The sequence below is a fragment of the Pelecanus crispus genome, chromosome 11 (genome assembly GCF_030463565.1).
Source record: "Pelecanus crispus isolate bPelCri1 chromosome 11, bPelCri1.pri, whole genome shotgun sequence".
Lineage (NCBI taxonomy): Eukaryota > Metazoa > Chordata > Aves > Pelecaniformes > Pelecanidae > Pelecanus > Pelecanus crispus.
Window position 1 is genome coordinate 34,107,705 of NC_134653.1, and position 9,081 is coordinate 34,116,785.

The window sequence follows — 9,081 nt, forward strand, 5'->3', positions numbered from 1 at the left end:
ACAAACAATACGATGTAACCACTGTCCTAACACAACTCTGGGCTGTTATGCCAGTGCTACAAGGAATCTCCTCTGGACAAACCTTAGTGATCGCTCTGACAAGAAGTACAACTCATAACTCTTCTAGGGAAGTCATGACCTTTTAATACCTAAGAAATGGTGCTTCTCCCCTATTAATTGACTCAAGAATTGTATTTTGACTGAACACGTTTTGGCTGACGTAGGATCAAAAGTTGTGGCAGCAGCTATCCCTGGCCATATACCCTGGCTTGAAACAGAATTTAATAAGGATGAACTGCAGAAGAACAAGGTGAAGACACAAAGTTCTGAAGCTGGAGGTTCTAGCAATCTCTGCTTCTTCAGGATGGGGCATTACGGTCCTATTAGCCCAACGGTTAAACACCATTCAGCTAGTGAACCATGAGAAGAATCAAGGTATTGTAACATCTTTGTCGGGTGACCCCCACAGCATGCTGTTGGGAGATTAGTTTGTGGTGAAAATTATACAGCTCCATTGATGTCCCTGCAACTTTGGCAATTTATACCAGTAGCAAATTTTATCCACAGTTTCTTGCACATCTTCCTCAAAATGATGAGTTCTGTATTTTTCCAGCTTAAAATAAAAATTATTTGGTTAAATTGTAGAGGCAAGATACCCAGTTGTACACAGGGCTTTCAAATGAGTTTTGCTTGAGTAAGATGTGTCAGGGCCAGCCTCGCTGCATTTCATTCACTTAGAATGCATTTGTTGATCATAATAGATAATTGTGAAGCCAGGATTACATCAGTTGTCGCAATTTGGATGGAGTCCACCTCTCCTTTCATGGACTGAAATGTGTGAAATTCAATTGCTCTGGTGAAGTCTTAATTTTATACCAATTTACTTACAAACATTGAAAGGAAAATAAAATTTAAAATGTGCAAAAGATTAAAGCACTCTTGCGCTAATGAGAGCCATCTGTTTATTTCTTTCCTTTTTAAAGCATTTTCAATAGGTGGAAATGAAAGACTTCAGACACATTTTCATGTCTTGAGCCTCAGCAACAAAAAAGAAAAAAACACAGACTCATCATCTTCAGTCAGCAAACTTGCACTAAGAAAATATGCCTCCTTCCAGCTTGCCAGTTTCTTCAGGGCCAACTTTAATCGCACCACTGACGTGAAAGTGGCTTTGCCCCACACCAGGATTCTTATCCATGTCAAGAACCCCCTCATTTTAATTGTGTCACCACGTCTGAATGGCCCCCTCTGGTAACAAATTGGTGACTGTACGTTGCCCAGTATTTAGAGGGTGGCCAGTATCAACAGAAGCATAGCAGCCAGTCCATCGCTTAACTCTTGGCAAGCAGCGGCAGCGGGTTGCTCTGCTACTGCAGCGTTGTGGCACCAGCCTTTGAGACTTCATCACCAGTATACTGCAGTATCAGAAGGTCTGCCCAAAGCAGTCCATATATAGCTTTTAAGCACCACATAGACACACACACACACACATATATATATAAAACCACAACACAGTCCAGAGGACTATGGCCATATCAGGTCATGTTTAAATAGGACAGCAAGAATCCTCTGAATACAAAGTCCTGCAGTGGAAAGAAATTGCACATTAGCGGAGCACTGGAGCCCCGGCTCCATCCTACAGAGCAAACTAGGAAATTAATCCACAATTCATCACTTCAAACAATTTTCGAATGCCAACCATCTATTAGACACTTATACAGACAGATTTATAGCACTGCTTGGAACTGAATCACAGTAGATATATGCTTAACATTCAGCCAAAGGTGTCTCTAATCAGATACTGCTGCAAAATGACATAAGTCTTAGTAATCAACTGATCAAGCAAAAAATTACTGATTTTTGGAGGAGGGTTATTTTACAGTTAGATCAGTCACCTCTTCCAGGTATGAATAGTGAAAAACAGGAGTGATGAGCTGGTGACAGCCACCTGGAGAGCTGCAAAAGCAGTACTGTCACATGTTGTCACATTCTGGTTTACAACGTAATAGTGGTCAAATGCAAGTTAACTAGTTAAATAGCCAGACAGCCAACATTCAGAGAAAAATATAGACAATTTGAAGTGCCATCACATATATAAAGGATCTTTTCTATCCTTACAGAATTTTTTTGAACTTTCAAAAAACCCAAGATGCATGGATTAATGAAGATTAGGGGACTCTTAAGAATCCTTATGTTTTATAGCAACTGCTACCTATACTCTGTTGCATAACTGGAGTTGCAGGTTTTAGGACTATTGACAGAGTTCCCAATGTATCATAATTAGAGCAGCATCTGTGCTAAATGCCCATATGCTGTTGCTCAGGGAGAATTACTAGAATATTTCCTGGCCTTTAAAGGCCTGTTTCCTACACAAGCCCATTTGGACAGTATCAGCATGCTCTCTAAGGACTGACAACAAAATGACATTTTCTAAGGACTGCGTATTAATGTCAGAAGGAGACAGGGATCCGGGATTCTTGGACACTGCTTGTCACATGTCATTCACTTGGCTTCAGTCAATGGCTTTTACCATGTTTGTTAGCATCTACAAAAAAAGAACAAATCCCTCCTAAGAGGCATGCGAGGGCATGCTGAAAGCAAACAGCTCACTTCAGTTTACAGGCAAATATTAATCTTTTGCATAAGTTTACTCCTATTGAAAGCTTTGTTGGAACCTGTAGAACTGAAAAAAAAAAAGTTCCTGTCACTAGGAATTATGGTTGAAATAAGCAATACAGAAAAAAAGCATAATAAGCAGTCACCTAAGTACACACAAGAAGTCAACAGCCCAGCGGAGGCAGGAATCTGCTTTCCCTGAGTACTAACCCAACAGTTTAACCATGGGACTCTGCTGATTTTTTGCAGAGTGCATGTATAAAGAATCAGAGGAGCTGAAGGAAGTATTTTGAAACATGTATTTTGACAAGAATTAAACTAGATAGAGTGCGAAAGGCTTGCAGTTTATTGACAAGAAACTGAAGCCACATTTGGCCAAACTAAGATTTTACTCCACTGACACTATAGGATATAACAAACTAATAATAATGTATGGATTTTCAGTAGTGGCCTACTGTGTGAGGACTGATTGACATGTAAAAAAGCACTTGGAGCAGAAGTCAGATGAATAAAATTACTTTCTTCTTTAAAGTATACAGATGATGGAAATCCCCCAAATGATTAATATTTGCAGTAGCACTCCACCTTTTATTTTTTCTTCCTTTTGTTCAACTTGGCACGAATAGCTGCCTAATAAATTAACACAACCTTGATTTGACAAGCTTTTCCCCAGTTGCATTACAATGTCAAGTACCAGGGCCATTGCCTTCAGCACAGCCTTGACCATTTGTCATTTTCTTATAATTAATTACAGTGCTCTCAACCAAGGCTGCTACAGAAAATGATAAGACTATTACACAGCTTTCAACGTTCATTGTCCATGGGATTTTCACTCTCTGTATTGTTTTCCAAGGGGGCATTGTCCAATGTTTTGAATATAAAATTGATTTTATCATTCATAGGAATCCAAAGCCCAATTCCTTGCATAACTCTGAAACTTTTGTTTCTTCATATTTTGCTAATAGCTGGCATGGTTAAGAATGCAACACATTCTGGCCTCAGAATATGCAGTACTTACCCATGCTGTGTTGGATCACTACTGACTTGAGTCAACCTCCAGAATTTTCGGCTTGCAGAAAACACCACTATTGCAAAACCTGCTTCTCATCTGAATCAGAATACTTTTCCCCTTTAGGGTTCCCAGGTAAGAGACATCTAGGAAAAAAAGTCTGTGTTGGAAATTCTGTACTCAATTGTTTTCTTTTGAATTTCACTTCACAGGTTTTGTTTGGCCATATCTATTACTTTTTTTTTCTCATGACACAGATGTCTAAACTTCTGCCAAGTATGGAGCTAAAGAATTTCAAACAGGACATTCCCTCACTACTTTAGCAAGACCCCTTCCTTTCCCTCCCACATATCTATCACATGCTTTGAAAAATTTTTATTCTTACTTATCCAATATTGTCTTGATATTTGGGCACAGATTTCTCAGGGTAAGGAATTTTTACCATATCATTATCTTGGATTTCTTAATTATGAGATATTGTTTGTATTGCAATAACACTTGCCAGCTCCAGCCAAGACTGAAGTCACAGCCACCTGAATCAACCCCTCCCCTAAAGATCTTGAGATTTACACAAGGCAGACAAAAGGTAAAAAGTGAAAGAACACCACATATTGGGAAAAATATACTCAGCTGCTTAGAAGCAGACCTGGAAAGAGAAACCAGGTCTCTGACTTTGTTTCAGTATTCAGCCTACTAATCCAAACTGTCAGTCATGACCTTCACTAAAAGAAAACCTGCCAGACAGGTTTCCAGCAACACAGTGTATTATCACCTTTCCTTTTCTCAAACTGCATCATGCTTTGAATATTTTGTGCGCGAACTTTCAGTGCACTACTTCAAGAAGTAAGATTTCTTTTACTTTTATTACACAATTAGGTAAATTGGACAGATGTTCTACTTTATTTTCCCACTCTTTACTGCTGGCATCTATCTGTGTCATTCCTCACTAGCCTGCTCCTTTCAGCTTCCCACGTTGCTCACTTGGGTTACTAATTGTTCTATCTTTGCTTCAACGGCCACAGTTATTGATCGTGCATGGTGGGAATTTTTGATTGAGTTCTGCAGCAACACGAACACCAAATCTGTCAGGGAAGGTCCTTCTCTCTCTGGATTGTGTCCTGACCTAGATAAGTAAGGGCAAATGGGTTCAAGGATCACACCTATTTATACTACAGCACGACCTGCCCTTGTCTCTACTTTGCAAAGACAGATGATAAATTCCCGATACTTTCACAACAGGGTGTAGATACATCTGCCTCATTATTAGGCACCCTGAATAAATCAAAATCTGGCTATTTTCAGTACAATATTTATTTCCAGATGCATGTGTAAGACTATAAATATCCTTCTAGACGCTAGTATGTGTATTATAAATAACATTTTAAAGAGAACACATTTTAGATATCTCTCCCTATTTCTGGAAAGCTTCATTCTAAGAAAAGTAAAGAGTAAACATTGAATTGAAACTTAACCATTAACCTCAGGGAAAATATTATAAGCATTCAACAAAACTATGAAGATCTCAGCATTTATAATTCTCTGCCTGAACAAGTTATCTGAATTACAAGACTTCTGGCCAAGTAACATACACCATTTTCCATGAGAGCTTGTAAATGCTTTTGTTTTCATCCCTAAAGCTTCCAACAAAAGTCCTTCCATTTCTGGATGAAAACACAAACCAAAATGATGCCAAATATTCAACTTTCAATGAGAAAAGCCAGCTTTTATCTAATAAACTATGTTCTCACCTTTTCAATGAGGAAGTTGGAATATTTCAAAAAAAGCAAAAATCTTCCTCTTTGCTCACTGAACAGAAATCAGTTCTTTATTCTGATTTGAAAAGCTGATTCTGATCCAAAAATATTATTTTCCAGTAAAAGTTAAGGAGGTGAGAGACCTTTTAAAAGCCCCTGTTGTGATTTAACCCCAGCTGGCAACTAAGAACCACCCAGCCGCTCGCTCACTCCCCCACAGTGGGATGGGGGAGAGGATCAGAAGAGTAAAAGTGAGAAAACTCGTGGGTTGAGATAAAGACAGTTGAATAGGTAAAGCAAAAGCTGAGCACGCACAAGCAAAACAAAACAAGGAATTCATTCACCACTTCCCATGGGCAGGCAGGTGCTCAGCCATCCCCAGGAAAGCAGGGCTCCATCACGTGTAACGGTGACTTGGGAAGACAAACGCCATCACTCCGAACGTCCCCCCCTTCCTTCTTCTTCCCCCAGCTCTATGTGCTGAGCATGACATTGTATGTGATGGAATATCCCTTGGGTCAGCTGGGCTCAGCTGTCCCAGTTGTGTCCCCCCGCTAGCCTGCTCGCTGCTGGGGTGGGTTGAGGAGCAGAAAATGCCTTGGCTCTGTGTCAGCACTGCTCAGCAGTAACTAAAACATCCCTATGCTATCAACACTGTTTTCAGCACAAATCCAAAACATAGCCCTATGCTAGCTACTGTGAAGAAAATTAAGTCTACCCCAGCCAAAACCAGCACAGCCCCTCTATTAAGGAAGAAGAAATAGTATAGCAATAGACACAAATAAAGGGGACCTGAAATCTTATCTGATCCATCATGGCAAAGAATTTTTCATTAAGTTCGTCTCCTTGCCCAATTGCTTCCATACTTTCAAGCTTTGTTTGCTACATGAAAGTAAAAGAGGTGACACAAGAATGCTGCAATGCCAAACCTTGATCTGCAGCCCATGTTTGTTCTAGACACTCTCCAGTCAGGGCTCCACTCCATACAAGTGAAACTCTCATTCTTCTGAAGTTCTACTTTCACCAGCTACTTATTATATTTGATGTTTTATCTTTTTGGTAGAAGCATTGCCTGGTATTGTAAAGGGAACAAGTTCTGCTGCCATTGAATTCATTGGCAAAACTCTACTGACTTCCTTTGAAAGGGATCAACCCTCTTACATGTAACATTGCACAATTCACATAACAGAGTCATGTTTCTTCTGTGAGTCAATGAATGCTGCACCACTGGATATTTGCCTTTTTTCTTAAATCCCCATTCCACCTATTTCCACTAATCTCTTTCTCATGAAACTCCCTGTGAGACTTCAGGCAGTTTGCATATATTTAATAAGAACTTCCGCTCCAATTAATCCATTGTTCTGCCAATATCTTGGAAAATTGAGTGAAAGATCAAAGTAAAAAGTGTTTATATTTTTATCTAAGATTGTCTCTCCTGCTACAAATTTTGTGTGGGTATTATCTGCCATGTCAACGTATCCTTCTACTTTTAAAAGACGCAGTATCAAGACAGACAGACATGGTGGTTTACGCCCAGACACCTGCTATTATTCACATCTCCAAAGACAAGTAATTTCAGTTTTAAGGCACAGTTAAGCCTGACACCAAATCAGAGTTGCTAATGGTTACAGAAGCATTTTCACAATAAAGTGTTGTTCTTCAGTTGCCAAATTGTTACTAATTCAACCATTGAAGTAATACAAGTTTTTATCTTACACAGTGTGTGAAAATGACCTGCTGAAGAGAGCTATTCTGGAAAGGTAAGGGGTGTCCCACCACACACACACACAACATCATCATAAAGATACAAATCGCACGGAATGGTTTTGATAACAAAAACATGTACAGCAGGATTTTCATGGCTTTCTCTGGTTTTATACCTGGCTAATGGATGGCTCAATAAAGAGAAGCACCTTGTCAAGGGGACTAACCCCTCCATAGAAACTGTACAAAGTGTAAATAATGCTCTTCTCAGATCAAGGTCAAGTCCCTGAGGCTTGGTGCAGCTCAAAAGGTACCATTCTGTTCCCTTTTCTAAAAAGGGACTGCAGGTGGTTGCTTTCATCTTCATCTTCAAGGTAAAGCCTTTAACGCAGGTGCTCTTTTGCATATCCAACGCACCTCTTCTATTGTGAGGTTTAGTGGTCCTCTGTGCTATGACAGTTTAAAGGATTAAGTAAGAGTCCTTCCGTTCTTTACCACCAAAATAGCCTTCTTTGGAATTAATGGTGGTACAGACTCCACAATTTAAAAAAAAAAAAAAAGGTAACTGAGGTGGCACCCACATTTTTCCAAAACTGAGCAATGAATGGCATCCAGAAAATTCAACTTGTTAGAAAACAAAAGCCTGCCCACCAGTGAAAAGTTCATCTGGTGCCACCTCTAGTCTAGTACTTCTGGCACTTCAGAGCTTCCTCGGCGTGGCTAACACCCTAGTATTCCAGAGCCGAGAGTTAGATTTTCGTGAAGTGCTGCATGAAGCTTCACCCATTACCCCCAGAAAAATCCTTTTTTAGCATTCAAAATTCCACTCCCTCTTTGGTGCTTAGATCCTTCAAACGTTTGTGTGCTGTTATGTCTCTCTGTAGCCACTGTGCAGCCAAGCTATATGTATTTCACTCTCTTAATGTTTCCTTTTATATGAGTCCCCACAGCTCACTCTTCCCTCTGAACTATCTCCAACATTCAATAACTCTTTCTGATTCCAGAAATCTGACAATGTTTCAGTTGGATTCTGTTTCCTGCAGTCAGGAACATTCTGTACTGAGTTATTCTTGTGATTTAAACTATTTCTATGAACATATTTTAAAAGTTTTGTCTCCTGTACATCTTTTTTTGGTGCCAAACTACAGTTGTGTGCGAGGGGGAAGCACTGATATGGAATTACTTTAAATACCTAGTCTAGATGGGTTAGAGAGGCACAGAAGTCTCAGAGGGGAATGGGACTGGATGGACAACACAGGAGCTGGCGGAATTCTGACTGTAAGGTCAGATCTGTGCCAGTACTTCTCAAACACATCCATCTGCTCCAGTGTACAAAGCACCGAGCATTTCAGAATTGCCTTTTGCAATGCACAATGTTGTTTAGTTACTTTATTTTATCACATAATCATCCAAGCTGAAATTGAAGTTGGAGGCACACAGTAAAAAGAAGCAGAAGTGGGTGGGGTAGGTAGCGCAGCTTTAGTCCTGAAGTCAATGAGCAGTTTATTTTATTTGCACTATTGACAGACATTGGGTCCTAACAGCTAAAAGGCATTTTGCCTAGCTCTATGGGTGTTATGATTTTGGCAAGAATCTCCATCTCTTCATACTCCTACAGAATCATATGTGGCCAGTCAAAACTTTTAATAAGATTTTCCCAAAAAATTAACATGCTGATGCCACATCATGAGTGATGTGAAATTTCAAGAACGGCCTGTTCTGCCAAATTTGTTATTTAAGTTAGTTTTGAAAACTCCAAAATGCTTCTTCCAAAAGTGTTCTAGTGAAGCTTTTACATTTTTCTTTGAAATTATTTTGGCCCTGAGTTTCATTTATTCCTTTTTTATTGTATAAAAGCAAGAAATTATCAAAGAAGTAAAAATTCTCAAAACAATACCTCAGCTAGAAAAGAAGTTTCAATTTTCTGAATGCAGCTTTAAAGAAAAGTCTAAATCAGTCATTTTCACCCTGAATTCAATAGTTGCCACAAATTCCATA